General features: G+C 34.5%; 1 protein-coding gene and 2 long non-coding RNA genes across 11 annotated transcripts in view; 2 read left to right on the forward strand and 1 right to left on the reverse strand.

The window, feature by feature from the left end:
• The window catches only part of mmd (disintegrin and metalloproteinase domain-containing protein mind-meld), a 164,429-nt gene that overhangs the window by 139,681 nt on the left and 5,577 nt on the right, over window positions 1–19,171 (reverse strand). The gene's annotated exons all lie outside the window — the stretch shown is intronic.
• On the forward strand, window positions 1,833–15,290 carry LOC145733283 (uncharacterized). The gene is made up of 2 exons (XR_014179172.1): window positions 1,833–2,091; window positions 14,899–15,290. It is a non-coding gene; the product is annotated as an uncharacterized LOC145733283 (long non-coding RNA).
• On the forward strand, window positions 17,478–18,225 carry LOC145733289 (uncharacterized). The gene is made up of 3 exons (XR_014179178.1): window positions 17,478–17,820; window positions 17,879–18,019; window positions 18,089–18,225. It is a non-coding gene; the product is annotated as an uncharacterized LOC145733289 (long non-coding RNA).

Here is a 19,171-nt window from a genome sequence, read left to right on the forward strand (position 1 = left end):
TGATAAAATTGTAATTACAAGCACACGGTAGAATAAATGGGTCTTATGTTATTACCAAGACCATTAATTAATTATAATTAATAAACTGTAAAAATTCAATTTCCACAATGGAAACAAATGCTGTCAATTTTGTTTCGGGCCATATTGGAATTTTTAACAAGCATAATATAGGAGGCGGTGGAAAGAGGGATTGACATCTGTCACCCACGAAGTTTGTTGTCATCTTTGTCTAGCCCAATGAAATTCTAATTATTCTCTTTTTCTACAGTGGCATCAAAAACAAAGCAAATCTATGATTGTATGATGAGTTTATAATAATGTGGTTTATACGTAAAGTATATCAGTGGTAGTTTGTAAAACACGATGACGGAAACAGGGCAGAGTATCCATATATCAAACAGGAGCGTAATAGTGGGCCCCCTTTCACTAGGGCTCTATATAGAGAAAATATATGATTCTATGGGGCGTAGAGACGTGTGGGAAATATTACGGCACGGATCTTTCAATCCCTGCCACGTCGGTATATAAGGTAATGCCATTTCGACGGGGAAAAACATTATTCAAACCGTTGAATTATGCGAATTGCTTTTCTATCTTTTTAAGGTTTTTTCGGCGGCCTTGATGACTTGACGCTTTCCTCTTCCACCAATAAAGCACCGATTTTCGCCTCGGTTTACCCGTTTTCTAAAGCGCGAGGACGTTTTATGTGTATACGCCGCCATATTTATTGCTCGGATTTCGACCATTTACTTTAAATACGGGTAAAACCTTTTCACACAAAATACAATAAATCCAACCGTAAAAGTTGCATTTGCAACGTTGCCATATCAGTTTTAAGTTGAAAAAAGAACAAATTACCATTAAACAACTTAACCGGAACGTTGAAACTTAATTTGTTACAGTGTTGAACGAACGTTCAGCAGTCCAAATTATTTATTCCAGAATTGATGCGGCCACCGCCTGGTTAGTACGTGTCCGGATTACACAATACACTTTGCAGTCCTGCAACGACGTTTCCTTCAATTCGAAATGAAGTTATCGAAGATTCAACCCGCAGTTTTTGTTATTCTTCCTTTTGACGAACATTGATTATTTTATGCAATACAAAGCGGATAAATTACAAAAGAATTGTTGGGTTAGGTCCATCTTGTGTGTGTGTGTTGTGGTTACGATGGCCACTCGTCAGTGAGACGTTCAGCCAGATTAAATAACGCGATTACGCGATTCACGATTACGAAAGATCCGCGGAAGAGGCACTTGCGTGCGTCTGAGAAACTCTCATCTCTCCCGCTTGCACAAATAGGACTAAAAATCGCCTTAAAGGCACGATCCGAGTGAAAAATATAGTCATTCCTCGTGGAAACTATAACCGTCACTGTCACATCCACGTGGTCTTGACCTAGGTTTTCACCCTTTCCGCCTCCTGGAAGTGCACCGCACAAGACAATTCCCCGTAGACCTTTAGGAATCCACGTTTCCACTTAGAGGCCCCACATTTCCACTCGACCGGCTGCGGAATTCGGTCGTCAACTCCAAATTTCTCTGAACACCGTTTCAAGAAACGTGGTTTCTTAGCGACAAAAATGGCGCCCACGAAACAGACGTGCGATACGTTTCAAGTTGAAAATCGAAGTCCAGGTCCATCTTAAATAGGAGGCCATGAAAACACAAAATTTGACATTTGATCAAAAGCTATTTCGATAATCCGCCGCGGGAGGGAACTACTTTATTCTTTTCTAAAAATCACGTGACCCCTGATTACAAAAATTATACGCAGGCCACCTGACCTTTGGATCATATCGCGTTTAGATCCGAAAGAAAAACGACTAATTACTAGTTGTCATTGTTGTTGTCACTATGACGTTTATTTTGTAAATATCGTTCATTAAAGTGCTAAAAGGTATTAAAAGTAAAGTTAAAGGTGTATATTTGTGTTGTTCGTGAGTTTTGTGAGTGATATGAGGGTGTCAGATTATCAACCAAAGGCAGCAGCAGGTTTAAGTTTGCTAATCCCGAAAGAAATCCCAACTTATGAAAACCTTGTTGGAAATGACCTAGTTTTTGAACTCTTGCTACGGAAATATTTATCAAGTGGGTATTAATGTATTACTTTTATGCTAATAAATAAGTTATTACCTATACATTATATAATAGCATCACAAATAGCATGTTGTGGTGTTATGTATTTGCGTTGTTAAAAGCAGGTTCACCATTATAGTCCGACTTACTATAATTGTTTACTATACTACACACCTTTTTTCAAAACCTGAACAAAACAATAAAAACATTGCCCATTTTATGGTAAAGAAACTTTGACGTCCTCTGGCGGCCAAACGGTGTGATCAATCAACTCGTGTAGGGATATTTTTGGAAAGCTTAGAATGTGGTCTATCTTTTTTTTTCTATGACATTTTGACGTCAGTTGTCAAATAACAAGAGTTATTTGAAGTCAAAAAAATCCGTGTCAAAAAAGTGACAATTTTGTCAGAGGTGAATTTGACGGCCTCTAGCGGACAAACGGTGCAACCAATCAACTCGTGTAGGGATATTTTTGGAAAGCTTAGAATGTGGTCTATCTTTTTTTTTCTATGACATTTTGACGTCAGTTGTCAAATAACAAGAGTTATTTGAGGTCAAAAAAATCCGTGTCAAAAAAGTGACAATTTTGTCCGGGGTGAATTTGACGGCCTCTGGCGGCCAAACGGTGCAACCAATCAACTCGTGTAGGGATACTTTTGGAAAGTTTAGAATGTGATCTTTCTTTTCTTTTCTATGGCATTTTGACGTCAGTTGTCAAATAACAAGAGTTATTTGAGGTCAAAAAAATCCGTGTCAAAAAAGTGACAATTTTATCAGGGGTGAATTTGACGGTCTCTAGCGGACAAACGGTGCAACCAATCAACTCGTGTAGGGATATTTTTGGAAAGCTTAGAATGTGATCTTTCTTTTCCTTTCTATGACATTTTGACGTCAGTTGTCAAATAACAATATTATTTGACAACTGACACTCAACCTCACAAAAAAAGCATTTGAAGTGATAAATCCATAAAACGATGACGTAGCAGTAATGTGTGTTCGGAATTCCGCACCCTCCACCACTTAATACGTCCGTGAGCAATAAAACTAATTTCTAAAGCTGTCCTAATATTCCCCAAATAAAAACGAATATTCGGAGGGGAAATCTCCCGAACAAACACAGCGGGATCCCGTCAATGTTTCTCCCGTCTTTTGGTTCGATAGAAACGCGTATTTCTGGGTTTTACTGCACATATTTTTGCGATTAAAAATCACTCTATTTACCCTCGAAATTTAGCTTTACGATTAAGCTTTCCTGGACCGAACTTAGTTTTCCAGGTGGATGCCCCCAAATTTCACGGAACGAGAAGGAAGCCGATGCCCGGATGCCCTTAAGGCATCTCCGATTTGCCCGGACCGATTTCAAATTGGAGCGGGTGTTTTTTACCTTTTTCTTCTGTTCGACGACATATTAAACTGAAATCAGTCTGAACGGATTTTGTTCAGCAAAAGAGCAGACACTACAGTAACTTAATAATGAGAATCGCTCAGTTTCAGATTGACGAAGAAAACGAATTTTTGAATTTAATTTTCACCCAAACTAATGTCAATTCCAGTCTCGTTAACCATGGATTCATTGATTGTGTGGTCCATCAAGAATGCTTGCAAATAATTTAAACAAATTTTTGTTTTTAAATTACTTATTATTAGTTACGTGAGCATTCAAATTGAATGAAACTTGACATTTACAGTTTCTTAGTTTCAGATTGATGAAGAAAACGAATTTTTGAATTTAATTTTCATCCAAAATAATGTCAATTCTAGTCTCGTTAACCATGGATTCATTGATTGTTTGATCCATCTAGAATGCTCGTTTATGTTTTGCAAATAATTTAAACAATTTTTTGTTTTTAAATTACTTATTATTAGTCACGTGAGCATTCAAATTGAATGAAACTTGACATTTACAGTTTCTTAGTTTCAGATTGATGAAGAAAACGAATTTTTGAATTTAATTTTCACCCAAAATAATGTCAATTCCAGTCTCGTTAACTATGGATTCATTGATTGTTCGATCCATCAAAGCTCGTTTATGTTTGCAAATAATTTAAACAAATTTTTGTTTTTAAATTACTTATTATTAGTCACGTGAGCATTCAAATTCAATGAAACTTGACATTTAGAGTTTCTTAGTTGCAGAGACAATTTTCTTCGTTATTTTCAGATCATTTACTATTTCATGTAACCGATACTCTGTAAGCCGGATCGTGGGTTATTATACCAATTTTTTTATTCGATTATTATTTTCGTATTAGAAACGACATATCAAATTACACACAAAAGCGCTTTTCTTTTGTTTACTAGGGAGAAAATACAAGAACAATGATAAGGGCGTGTGTGTGTGTTTCCATGACGACACACCGTTGCCCGTTTCTTTTTTCGTATCGAACAGGTGTGAAAAACCCCTCGTTTTGTCACATGTGATGAAAAATGTCTGGCCGACGTATTGTCGGATACATAAAAAGGGCGGCGGTTGTTACGGAACATATTTTCGATCAGAAAAACTGAAATTTCAATAAAATAGAAAAACATTCTTACAGTAAATGTTTTGGTGATAAAATGGATATTCCGACGAGCTGGCGGTCCTCATATGTATTTAATATCACTTTTATCGGCACTTAATCGGTTTTATTGCAGCTTGCACCAGCCACTTTGGAAATAATAACATGTTTTCCCAAACATTTCCTGAAAATCGCACGCCACTGGACAAACTATGTAACCTAACCTTTAGTGGGGAAGTTTAGCTTTGATGAGTGTAAAAATTAATCGCGTGAACAAAGCGATGTGTAATTAATTGAGATAAAACAACATCGAGTTATAGAGGGCGCTCGCTGCGTCTGACAGGTAATTACTTGGATAACAACGTGTGATATTAAAAAGCGCAAAAGTTTACGTACAGAAACCTTAAACCTGATGCATAACTGGTGGCAACCACTGAAAATTTTTCGAAAATTAAAAACAACCCGGAACTTGCCCGTTTCTCGAACTGAGTGACAGCTACTGTCATTTTGACAGCTGGAATGGATTCCCCGTCCCCAAATTAGTCGAAAACGACTACCATCAATCCTAGTGAAATCGGACTGGTTTTGACGTTATTAGCTGTCAAAGTGACAGAATAACAATAACGCGTCTCAAGCGTTTTTTATCGGAACAAAACGAGTGAAGAGTGGTTTTTGACTAATTTGAAGATGCCCAATTCAGTGGTAAAGTCACTTTTCTGATATCTCCACCAACAACCTGGAAATCGTCAGTTTCTCGAACTGAGTGACAGCTACTTTCATTTTGAGAGCTGGAATGGATTCCCCGTCCCCAAATTAGTCGAAAACGACTACCATAAATCCTAGTGAAATCGGACTGGTTTTGACGTTATTAGCTGTCAAAGTGACACAATAACAATAATACATCTCAAGCGTTTTTAACCGGAACAAAACGAGTGAAGAGTGGTTTTTGGCTAATTTGAAGATGCCCAATTCAGTGGTAAAGTCACTTTTTTGATATCTCCACCAACAACCCGGAAATCGTCAGTCTCTCGAACTGAGTGACAGCTACTGTCATTTTGACAGCTGGAATGGATTCCCCGTCCTCAAATTAGTCGAAAACGACTACCATAAATCCTAGTGAAATCGGACTGGTTTTGACGTTATTAGCTGTCAAAGTGACATATTAACAATAATGGATCTCAAGCGTTTTTAACCGGAACAAAACGAGTGAAGAGTGGTTTTGGACAATTTGGCCAAAATTGCACAAAGTCGCGTTTGGACTCGTTTTAGACTAAATCGAGGGTGGGGAATCCAACCAAACCAAAATTAACCGCCTAATTCCAACCAAACAGGGTGAAACAAGCAATTTTTTTTTTGTATTTAGTACTTTACAGTGGTAAATTTGACGGCCTCTAGCGGCCAAACAGTGCAACCAATCAACTCGTGTAGGGATATTTTTGGAAAGCTTAGAATGTGGTCTATCTTTTAGTTTCTATGACATTTTGACGTCAGCTGTCAAATAAAAGAGTTATTTGAGGTCAAAAGAATCCGTGTCAAAAAAGTGACAATTTTGTCAGGGGTGAATTTGACTGCCTCTGGCGGCCAAACGGTGCAACCAATCAACTCGTGTAGGGATATTTTTGGAAAGCTTAGAATGTGGTCTTTCTTTTCTTTTCTATGACATTTTGACGTCAGTTGTCAAATAACAAGAGTTATTTGACGTCAAAAAAAGTTAAGGGCCCTTTATAAAATTTATTGGTAAATTTGAAAAATGCGTGTATTTTTTTCATTTTTTTATTCAAATACAACAATTTATTTAAATTTTTTGCTAAAAAAATACGGGATAAGCAAAATTACACTTAAAAATACCCAATTTAATTGAAAAGAAGTAGTCTTACACAGTGGAGTAGTGAATGTAAGTGAAAGTAAAAACACAAAGTTTATTAAATAGCTATTTGTCCAGAAAAAATCTACTAAAATTGTAGATTTTTAATAAAGGGATGTAAAAATAAACCCAATTTTGAAATTTACCAATAAATTTGATAAACATCTCTTAAAGGCCAAACAAAACAAATTTGGATCAGTACCACAAATAGTGTGCTTGTTTATCCAATTTTATGCCAAGATTTATGATAAAAATTTGGACACCCTGTATAACGCAGCTTTTTTACTTAAATTGGGTAGTTTTAAGTGTAACCTTGATAATCCCTTTCTTCTCCCACTAAAAATTTAAAAAAATTATTAAACTAAAGAGTCAAATCAATCAATCACCAAACTGGCGAAAACGTGGAAAGACTCGATATGTTATGGTGAAAGAATTTTAACGCCCTCTAGCGGCCAAACGGTGTTATCAATCAACTCATGTGGGGATATTTTTGGAAAGCTTAAAACCTGCTCTATCATTTGTTTTTTATAACATTTTGACGTAACTTGTCAAATAAGGGAGTAATTTAGAGTCAAAACCGAAATTGTCGATGAGCAAATTTTTTTATTTTTTGACTACACCTCAATCACACCCTGTATACTCGAATCGGTGAAAACTTTTAAAAATTTTATTTAGATTATCAGAAAGAAGAAGAAAATACCTTTTATTCTTCAAAAAAATTATTAAAATCGAGTAATTCAATTTGAAGAAACAGCCGCTCAAAAATGACCAAAAAATTTGTTGTCCCATTTGACAGTTTCACTGAATATTTAGAATTTGTGCTTAAGAGGACCACTGCCTTATCAGAAAATCCATTTTTCCAGATTTACAAATCTGCCAGCCTTGCAGGAAATAAAACTTCCTCCAAAATGAATTATGATGATGTTGCCGCGAAAAGCAATTACCAATTGACAAGATGGAGGCTGGAAGGGTCCCATAAACATTTTTTTTTTTTGTTTTGGTATGAAACTTATTCACCATGATGAATTCTTATATTTTATTATCGTACAAAGTGTAATTAAGGTTCTGGACATCGTTTAGCACACATGTTTCCGCCTAAATTCTGTGTGATTTAAAGGACAAACACGCGCATTATTTCATTTTAACTGAATCCGATATTTTTACATTTTTTGCATGTTTGCTGTACGAATATTACGGTCCTCGTTTGTTTGCGTGTCGCTGAATATTCCCGACCAGATATTTGAGTGCTTGGTAAACGTTAAATACACTCCCAACGAAAAAATGCAAACAGAAATCAAGCCTGAAATATGTTAACCCGTTTCAAATAATATGGAGAAACTTGTTTCGCTTCTCCATCTGCAGCTCTAACTTTAAATTACTTTTGCAGCTGTAAGAAAACTCGCTTTTAAATGCGCATTTGTAGACTTTTAGGTAACAAGTTTATTTTCGCATTTTAAATTACACTTTTGTTTGTGGCGTAAAAGTTTGTAATTTCAATTATACTGTGTTTTTATCCAATTAATACATCAAACGAGCTTTTAAGTTATTTTTAATGTCTTTAAATAAGTTTTAATCAGTTAAACCAGGATTAAACTTGATTGGCCAGATAGTTTGGGCTTAAAAGCTGAAACGTTGTATCGATTTTATTAGTAAAGTTTGCGGAACATTCAATCACTTTATTGCCGGGCATAATTTTGATAATGCCACCACCAAACACAATGATTTTCCCGAAACTTCCATTATCCTTATTAAACGCTGCGTTATTGTGGAATACCAATTTATTTTATTTCAGGTATGTGTAATTAAATTGGAGGAGTTTGGAACAAACAAAACCGCAACAATTCCGGATTGGTAAAGTTTTCCCCTATCCTGTATAGTTCATCTCAATTTGGCTGTTTGAAGTTCACTTCACTCAAACTAAAAAACACCACCACCATATTGTCACTTACCTCGCGGGACACCCTGTATAAATAATAATTTTAGTTTTACCTTTGAAACTTTTTAATGAGATACACTTCTCGTTATACCGCAAAGCGTGGATAATGGAACATGTTTACTCGAACGAGTCTTGTTAAAACCGGTTTTAGCTTGAAAATGAACAATGTTGTGAAAGTTGGGTTCTAAACCCATTGACAATTCTATAGTTAGTCCAAAAACCATTTTGGAATGAGTTTACTTGGGGTTTAATTGTTATTTACGTAACAAGTGGGATATATGACGAGATTGATTCATAATTTTGCCCATTTTTTAGTTTTTGAACCAATTTTCATGATTTTGATCAATTTTCATAATTTTGCTCTTTTTTTAGTTTTTGAACCAATTTTCATGATTTTGATCAATTTTCATAATTTTGTCCATTTTTTAGTTTTTAAACCAATTTTCATGATTTTGATCAATTTTCATAATTTTGCTCTTTTTTAGTTTTTGAACCAATTTTCAGGATTTTGATCAATTTTCATAATTTTGCTCATTTTTTAGTTTTTAAACCATTTTTCATGATTTTGATCAATTTTCATACTTTTGCTCTTTTTTTAGTTTTTGAACCAATTTTCATGATTTTGATCAATTTTCATACTTTTGCTCTTTTTTTAGTTTTTGAACCAATTTTCATGATTTTGATCAATTTTCATAATTTTGCTCATTTTTTAGTTTTTGAACCATTTTTCATGATTTTGATCAATTTTCATAATTTTGCTCATTTTTTAGTTTTTAAACCAATTTTCATGATTTTGATCAATTTTCATAATTTTGCTCATTTTTTAGTTTTTAAACCAATTTTCATGATTTTGATCAATTTTCATACTTTTGCTCTTTTTTTAGTTTTTGAACCAATTTTCATGATTTTGATCAATTTTCATACTTTTGCTCTTTTTTTAGTTTTTGAACCAATTTTCATGATTTTGATCAATTTTCATAATTTTGCTCATTTTTTAGTTTTTGAACCATTTTTCATGATTTTGATCAATTTTCATAATTTTGCTCATTTTTTAGTTTTTAAACCAATTTTCATGATTTTGATCAATTTTCATAATTTTGCTCATTTTTTAGTTTTTGAACCAATTTTCATGATTTTGATCAATTTTCATACTTTTGCTCTTTTTTTAGTTTTTGAACCAATTTTCATGATTTTGATCAATTTTCATAATTTTGCTCATTTTTTAGTTTTTGAACCATTTTTCATGATTTTGATCAATTTTCATAATTTTGCTCATTTTTTAGTTTTTAAACCATTTTTCATGATTTTGATCAATTTTCATACTTTTGCTCTTTTTTTAGTTTTTGAACCAATTTTCATGATTTTGATCAATTTTCCTTATTTTTGCTCATTTTTTAGTTTTTGAACCATTTTTCATGATTTTGATCAATTTTCATAATTTTGCTCATTTTTTAGTTTTTAAACCATTTTTCATGATTTTGATCAATTTTCATACTTTTGCTCTTTTTTTAGTTTTTGAACCAATTTTCATGATTTTGATCAATTTTCATAATTTTGCCCATTTTTTAGTTTTTGAACCAATTTTCATGATTTTGATCAATTTTCATAATTTTGCCCATTTTTTAGTTTTTGAACCAATTTTCATGATTTTGATCAATTTTCATACTTTTGCTCTTTTTTCAGTTTTTGAACCAATTTTCATGATTTTGATCAATTTTCATGATTTTGCTCATTTCTTAGTTTTTGAACCAATTTTCATGATTTTGATCAATTTTCATAATTTTGCCCATTTTTTAGTTTTTGAACCAATTTTCTGTTCTTTTTTCTCATTTTTAAAGCGAACCAAGTTATCTATCATTTTCGTAAAAAACAAATTTCTGTTATTTCAAAAACAAAAATGGCGTGAGGTGTTCAATTGCTTTTGCAATAACCTGCTTCAACTTCATAACGGTTTGGCCAATTTTAACAAATTCGATATTGTTGAAAAGAGCATTTCTTGGTCAATAAGAATCAACCAAAATATAGTTAATTTAGTTGAATCTTTCTGCGCCAGGGAGCTACTTTTGACACCATGACTCTGACAAATTCCAAAAAAAATAAAAAAAAATTAATTTTTCTGACTTTTTCTTGATCAAAAAGTAGCCAAATAACATCCAAATAGGCCAGTGAAAACCGTTTTTCAAAGTCTCGTTCCTAACCTGAAATATTGAGAAAATGAGATTGTGAAATATGGCCGAGAAACAGTCTTATTGGGTCACCCGGTACAAACACCGAATTGTTCGCACGTGTATGGGAGGCTTAAGGTTCAATTTTGCTTGCCACAATTTTCATTTTATATGATAGAGCAAATTGAATCCGATCAAGTAAACCGCCATAAACAACGCAGATTAACGTTTTGGATTGACTAGTCGATCCTAAAAATATTAACAGGATTGAAACACTGAATCTGATCTTTTAATTTGACAATTGACGTTAACAAAGACAAGTGAATAGAAGTAATCACAAAAACCAGTCCTATTTTTTGTTTTTTTCTTTAGAAATTACTTATTTTCCGCTTTTATTTTAAATTTTAAAGCGCTCAATTTATTCGTTTGTTGGAGGGAAAACTGACAACGCCGAAACAAGTCGTTTGACAGCTGACTGCGACAAAATAGGAAACTTGTCATCAGTGTCAAGTGTCAGTTTCATTTCTATTTTTATCTTGTTGTTGTCTTGCTCTAGTTCGATCGGTTTGTCTATATCGATTAACACATGATTTTACACGATACAAACATAGTCATAGATCCGTAAAGTAAACTGAATTAAGCAAATTTCGACCTTATCGACTTGGCATCTCTTATAACGGGTTTTCAATAATTGTTATGGTCGTAGTTGGCTGTGGTTCTCTCACCGCCTACTATACTAGAACGCCTAGAAGGTGCTTGTCAAAAATTCCAATATGGCGGAAATAGTGATGACAGTTTGTATTGTGGAAATTGATTGTGTAGAAAAAACTCTATCCATACATATTTGGATCAGGAATGAACCTTTTCCGCCAACGCCGCCATTAAAAGTGACATTTTAGACTTTCTAGTATAGAGGGCGGTGTTTGAAATCAAACCGGCGGATCGACAGCTGTCATATAATATAATTGTTTGCAACGTTATCTAAGACATACGCTGTTTGTAACAATTGCCATCAATAGGCGACCATAACAATTATTGAGCAAAAATTTGAAACAATCATGACAAAACAGCAGCAAATTCGTTGAAAAAAAATGAAACGCTAGGTTTGGAATTCGGAAAAAAACATTTTATTCCATTGTCATTTCAGCATCTGTTTAATCAATATCGCAGCTGATGCGCGCTTAAAAAAAACACCACTTTTTATGAGTGTCGCTCGTTTAAAATTCATTTTAACACCGCGTTCCGAATTTAAAACGTCCTCGTTACCGATCTGTATTGTTTTATCAACATTATTATTGGGCGTGATTCGAATTAGACAGGACTGGAAGATGAAAGTGTGAAAGCGTAAGCGCGTAATGATTTAAGCAAAATGTCCGAATCGTCAATTTTAAAATCATTCCTCTCTGTCTACTTTCTTTGCCTTTACCAATGTCAAACTCGGATAGTTTTTAATTCTACCTTCAACTTTTCTTTGAATAAATTTCGCTCTTGCGGATGGCACTAAAGCCAACGTGACTCTTTTATTTTTCTATTCGGAAAAGTTTAATTGAAATTAGTGCCGTCGCGACGGGATAGAGACAACGACCATTTTTTTCTGCTGAATATGTAAATCTTGTTCTGTCTCTCTTTCTGGGTGGTTGGCATTAAAAAAGAGTCACGTGACCTTTTAAAATGTATTTAAATTGAAAATCGTTATGCGACTATTTTCACTGTAAAAAAAATCACGTGACACTTTGTTTCTTTTTCGTTTTGACTTTAAAATGATTGAAAATCGTCACGTGGCCATTTGCACTGTAAAGAGGGTCACGTGCTGAAAAACAATCGTGTTTCTTTAAACAACATTGTGACAAATGTCATGTGACATTATAAATGCCATTTTTAATTTTAAAAGAGTCACGTGACCTTTTAAAATGTATTTAAATTGAAAATCATTATGCGACTATTTTTACTGTAAAAAGAATCACGTGACTCTTTGTTTCTTTTTCGTTTTGACTTTAAAATGATTGAAAATCGTCACGTGACCATTTGCACTGTAAAGAGGGTCACGTGCTGAAAAACAATCGTGTTTCTTTAAACAACCTTTTGACAACTGTCATGTGACATTATAATTGCCATTTTTAATCTTAAAAGAGTCACGTGACCTTTTAAAATGTATTTAAATTGAAAATCATTATGCGACTATTTTCACTGTAAAAAAAATCACGTGACTCTTTGTTTCTTTTTCGTTTTGACTTTAAAATGATTGAAAATCGTCACGTGACCATTTGCACTGTAAAGAGGGTCACGTGCTGAAAAACAATCGTGTTTCTTTAAACATCCTTTTGAAAACTGTCATGTGACATTATAATTGCCATTTTTAATCTTAAAAGAGTCACGTGACCTTTTAAAATGTATTTAAATTGAAAATCATTATGCGACTATTTTCACTGTAAAAAGAATCACGTGACTCTTTGTTTCTTTTTCGTTTTGACTTTAAAATGATTGAAAATCGTCACGTGACCATTTGCACTGTAAAGAGGGTCACGTGCTGAAAAACAATCGTGTTTCTTTAAACAACCTTTTGACAACTGTCATGTGACATTATAATTGCCATTTTTAATTTTAAAAGAGTCACGTGACCTTTTAAAATGTATTTAAATTGAAAATCATTATGCGACTATTTTCACTGTAAAAAAAATCACGTGACTCTTTGTTTCTTTTTCGTTTTGACTTTAAAATGATTGAAAATCGTCACGTGACCATTTGCACTGTAAAGAGGGTCACGTGCTGAAAAACAATCGTGTTTCTTTAAACAACCTTTTGACAACTGTCATGTGACATTATAATTGCCATTTTTAATCTTAAAAGAGTCACGTGACCTTTTAAAATGTATTTAAATTGAAAATCATTATGCGACTATTTTCACTGTAAAAAAAATCACGTGACTCTTTGTTTCTTTTTCGTTTTGACTTTAAAATGATTGAAAATCGTCACGTGGCCATTTGCACTGTAAAGAGGGTCACGTGCTGAAAAACAATCGTGTTTCTTTAAACAACATTGTGACGACTGTCATGTGACATTATAATTGCCATTTTTAATCTTAAAAGAGTCACGTGACCTTCAGGTTCGGTTTTGAAGTTAAAAAAAAAAGAGTCACGTGAACTAAAAACTAAATTTTTTTTAGTTTGTAGGTGCCACCGTTTTTCTTGTTCTTTTTTGATAAAATCGATGTCAGACTGTTTATTTAAATTTCTTTTACCAAAATAAGGGCGGATGAATCCATTTCGTGCAGAAAAAACTCATATTTTCACGTTATTTCCTTTCTTGTGGCATTTTCAATACTAAACATAAAAATGACCACTTGCAAGCTTGAAAAACCTTTGACAGGTAAAAGCTAAGCTAGGAATGTAAACGAAACAGTCACGTGACCTTAGAAGGCCAATTATAAGCTTGAAAATTCTTTTTAAACTACATTTAAGCTAAAAACCACGAAGATGACATACGAGAAAAGCAGAACAGTCACGTGATCCCTGTAGACCAATTGCAAGCTTGAAAAACCTTCGGTAGGTAAAAGCTATGCTAGAAATGTAAACGAAACAGTCACGTGACCTTAGAAGGCCAATTATAAGCTTGAAAATTCTTTTTATACTACATTTAAGCTAAAAATTATGAAGATGCCATACGAGAAAAGCAGAACAGTCACGTGATCCCTGTAGACCAATTGCAAGCTTGAAAAACCTTCGACAGGTAAAAGCTAAGTTAGAAATGTAAACGAAACAGTCACGTGACCTTAGAAGACTAATTACAAGTTTTAAAAACGTTTTATGACCCAAATTTAGACTAAAAAATATGAAAATACCATACAGAACATCCACAACAGTCACATGATTTCTGTAGACCGAATGGAAGCTTGAAAAGCCTTCACCAGGTAAAATATAAGTTAGAAATGTAGATAAAAGTCACGTGATCTTTGAAGACCAACTACATGTTTGAAAAACGCTAAAAGTTTTTGAAAACTCCATATAGAACATTCACAACAGTCACGTGACCTCTGTAGGCTAATTGCAAACTTGAAAAGTCTCTGACAGGCAAAGGTCACGTGACCTTAGGTTAGTCAGGCATGTTTTCCCATACAATCGTCACGTGGCCATTTGTACATTAAAATCACCTCATTTAAAAAAATCTCGGTTCAAACTGGAAAACGGTCACGTGACCCTGTAAACATTTTGCCATTTACAGTCACGTGACCTTGCGAATTTCGTATTGTATAAAAGGGATTTTCTTTTGGTTTACTTGATAGACTTTTTTTGACCAATTACATACTGTCTACCACGTCAATGTCAACTGTCTTGAGTGACATTTTATTTTTTTTTTTAGGTTAAGAAGTGGAATTTATTTTCAGCCTTCTCGAACAGCCGCTAAAGATTAATTAGAGCCAGACAGCCAGAGCAACTTACATCGGTTCGGATTAACGAGCTATCGGACAAAATGGCGGCCAAAGTTTGCTCTGGTGCCCCCTTCAATCCTCTCAACCGGGGCCCGATATTTGAACGGTAATTATTTCAGGTGAAGTGAGGGATTCGAAACTCTTTGTTCGAACTGGCTTTGCACAGCTTAACTTCGGGGGGGCCCCCCCCCAATTCGGTAATGGAAAATTCACCAGCCAACTTTAATTGTCTTTAAATTAGTTTTTATACGCTCACTGTTTTTTACACCTGCACCCAGTCTTTTTGCTGATTTATTGAATAAATACGGTTTTAATTGGGGGAGAGTTGGCTTTTTGTGCAGAAGAAAAAGCATCCGGACATTTTTATCTCCTCGTACGTATAATTTGGCGTCCTATTCTTATCCGCCAGTTTTCATTAGATCCGGCTTGTTTCGGTTGATTGGAAAGAGCCCTTTTCTCTCTGATTTATATGTACCCCTAAATCCTAAATGTAATGAAGCCATGTCAGTTTATTATCATCGGGATTTGTGGTATGGTACGACCCGAAATTGAATAATACAAAAAAAAAGTTATTTAGTGAGGCAACAATCTGAAAAACATTAATTTTATCATAAACAACCAAATAGGCTCCTAGAATAGTTCCATCCATCTTTATTTATATTAAACAGAGAGAAATAGACACATTATTTGACATCCACCATTACTGACAGAACCAAGTGTCACTGTCACTATCAAGGGTGCCTATGATTTCCGTTTGCCGTGTTGTGTATACAACTGGCAATTAGCTTTTTTCAAACTTTTTAGGATAATAAACGTTTTTTAAAGAATACAGTGGACGGAAAATATAAACCATTTCACTTATTAATCGCTTTCATTAATACACTGGTTGGTTAAATAACTATTAAGCCTTTTAAGGTACAATTTGATTAATTTCAAACGTCAAAGTTAAAGTCATCTCATGTTCACAGCCTACTATGTGTTTTCACTTTTGACATATCATTGCAATGTTGTACAATCTGAATATTTCAATTAGAGTCACGTGGATCCCTTTACTGGAATGTTTTCCCAATAACGATCTATAGCATTAAAACAGACAAAAATCACTTTAGGATGAAATTGACAATTCGTTCACGTATAGCAGCATGTAATCGGGAAAGCCGATATGGCATCATATCATAAATGTTGAAGTCGATGTGCATACGGATTATGCACGTTTCGTTCGTATATGTATGTGCGCTGTCACTGGAATGGATATCCTTGTGCCAACCGCTTTCCAGGTCTAATGTAATTCCTACAGGAACGGCCATTTACATAATTATATTTTAATCTGTTTCCCTATATGCACCCGTTTGCGAATACAAAAAGCTTTTCTCCGTGTGTCATTCGATCGGGCATTTCTTCCATTAAATATTGCAGGGTCTAGCAATTTGTCCCCCCCCCGAGTTTACTACCGGCTAGTTTTATAGTGCCCTATTCCAGTAAAATATAAATGTGGCACAATAGTAAAATCGTCGGGAGAGCTAAAAAATTTAAACATAAAACGGAAGGCCCCATTCATTATAATTGTCTACTATTGTGCACGTAAAAACTTTTCTCGGGGCTGTCGCATGTTAAATTGCAGCCGGGGGCGAATTACACGTTTCCCGTGTTATATATGCGACTACAAAGTATCGTATTTTTGTTGGTCTTGGGGCGAGAGAGAGAGAGGCGGTTGATTGTAAAAGTTTGAGTCGTAAAAAGTTCCCGGTAAAGAAACAGAGACAATTTAAAATGTTGAAAATTATAAAAACCGCACCTTGAGCGGTCACGTGACAAGCGCCTTAACTTAACACCAAATAAACACGTGACAGAACAAAATGCAGATCACCTGTCCTGTCGTCTTATTGCAATGAATTACTGAAATCTGTAGGTTTTGTAGTTGTGGTGGCTTTATGATTATTGAGTTTATTAAGTTTAGAGTATAGGAAGCTTATGTCCCTTTCCCCAACATTGGCTAATTTGAGTTTAAGGACAGCTAGATAAGTTTAACTTTAGACTGCGTTATTTTACACCTTAAAATATCAACTTGTGAAGCGTAAGCTAGGAAAATTTCTGTACCTGTAACAATCCGATCTTCCAAATGATGTTCTTCAGGGTATAATCTATAATATTAACAATCATTCCTTAAGGGTTCCTTGAAATCCACACACACTGTAAATAAATACCTAATCACTATAAAATAACAACAAAAGTGAGGTTATGTTATACCGGCTTTCAACTGTCGTCTGTCATTTTTTCCGATTTGACGACGTTGCCAGTGCCAGTGTTTCAATTTGATAAAACAACGTTGGTGCCGAAAATTGAGTTTTTTTGAAACTGCCTTTCGTTTATTTCTAATGAAAACCGGCCTTAGTTGTCATTATTAACGTCATCATAACTATCAATTTTTTCTTTACATGGTGAGAAGAAAAGTAATGGCTGTTTTGAGTGCAAAATTCGTGTTTTGGTATTGTTTTAATGAGCCGGACGCAAATACACTACTTTTGCATTATTCCCATTTCAATTACAATAAGTAATCCTCCTAATCTAATTAGTATTTATATTTAATCATAAAGAATGCAATTAATACAGTTTTGTATGCGTGGTTGCATAACGCATTTGGTGTTCTACTAACTTTTCCCAGAGTTTCACTCGTTTTACGACACTTGTTACGTCTTGAGCAGCTCGTCAAAAGAACCAATTTTGGAAATTCCTCCCCGAAAAATAAACCAATTTAATTAAAATATATGATCCGCGCTGAAACGAGTGAGGGAGCTGCGACGTGGAAATTTCAAGCAGTATCAAGTCGAGTTTAAATGCAAAACAAGATTTTCGTACGTAACAAAGGCATCGCGTTGGATAACCTTTTGCGCCATTTTTCCTTATTTTCAGATATTTCTCGTCCACCCTTCTTGAGAGCCGTGACGTGAATAATGTTAGTACACGACACTTGTGAATTCGGGTTAATTTAAAAGTAGTAGGAAATGTTGACTTGGAACCGGTTCAGGAATCCTTCACCAAATTGAGCAGAAAGTGAGTTTTGTGTTTTTACTACTTGACACAAACGTTCTACCTGCTATACAATGCACATAAAATTTTCAGGTTGCTCCAGTACCAGCAAAGACATAAACTTATATCACACACCCACTAGACTATGTATTCCCCTGGATATGTAACCTCTGATAAAAATTGCAGGTACATTTAAATTTAAACATTAGTGGTTGGAGTCCCTAAGGGCACTTGGCCGTTCAGCCCTGCAAAGTTTCGCTTTTTACGTCTTTGCCGGGACGTCTTGAACGGAAAAGCCGGATTTCGGTTTAATCGTTGTTTATTGCTACTTTAACAAAGCTCCGACCAGTGCTGTAAGGCTAAAACGTTCGTTGTTTTACAACTGTGTTGAACAAATTGCACTTTTTCTTTCAATTGTGCTGGTTTGCGAGAAAAAAAACTGTACACCTTAAAGAACATTACAATACTTCACACTTGATGGTGAAAACGTGATTTGTCCGCATTTATTATACTTTTTCAATGCGGTTATCAATCTTTATGATGTAAAAAGAAGTATAGATTCAGTTTATGACCGGTATAACGTGTCAGCAGTAAATCCCAGCATGATCCTCTCGATAAAGATTTATGTGCCAGCCAAAAGTTCTCAGAGGATCTAATCCCCAAAGTAAAAAAGAGGGTTTTTAAGGAATTTTATTATGTGGGAGCCAAATAGCGCACGAATAATCAATAAATCCACTATACAGGGGCGGATGCTTAACGCACACAAACCAGAAATGTTCACCTAAAAAAATTAAAACTCATCATTTTGTGGAGCGTTTCACTTCGACAGCCATAAAGAACTGCATGAAGGAAAAAGTCCCTTTGGAAGGTAATAAAAGTCGTAGGACTGGAGCCCCAGATGTGGCTTATTTGGTCTTAAAACCAGTGAAAAACTGATCGAGTTTGGATGTGCTACGAATATTTCCTATTTTAAGGACATTCGTATTCAACCAAACACTCTTTTACATGTTTTTTTTTTTAAATTAGGCTTTAAACATAAAAAAACCTGTAGTCCCTAATGCAATCAGTTTTTCGGAATTGAATCGTTGAAAAAGCGGTCATCAATTTTAAATTTCGCACCGGACTATAAAATTGAGTAATGTTCAATTTATTGTTTAAAATTGTATCGGTTACCGT

This window comes from Ips typographus, linkage group LG8 (assembly GCF_016097725.1).
Source record: "Ips typographus isolate SLU linkage group LG8, UJ_Ityp_2.0, whole genome shotgun sequence".
NCBI classification, from domain to species: domain Eukaryota; kingdom Metazoa; phylum Arthropoda; class Insecta; order Coleoptera; family Curculionidae; genus Ips; species Ips typographus.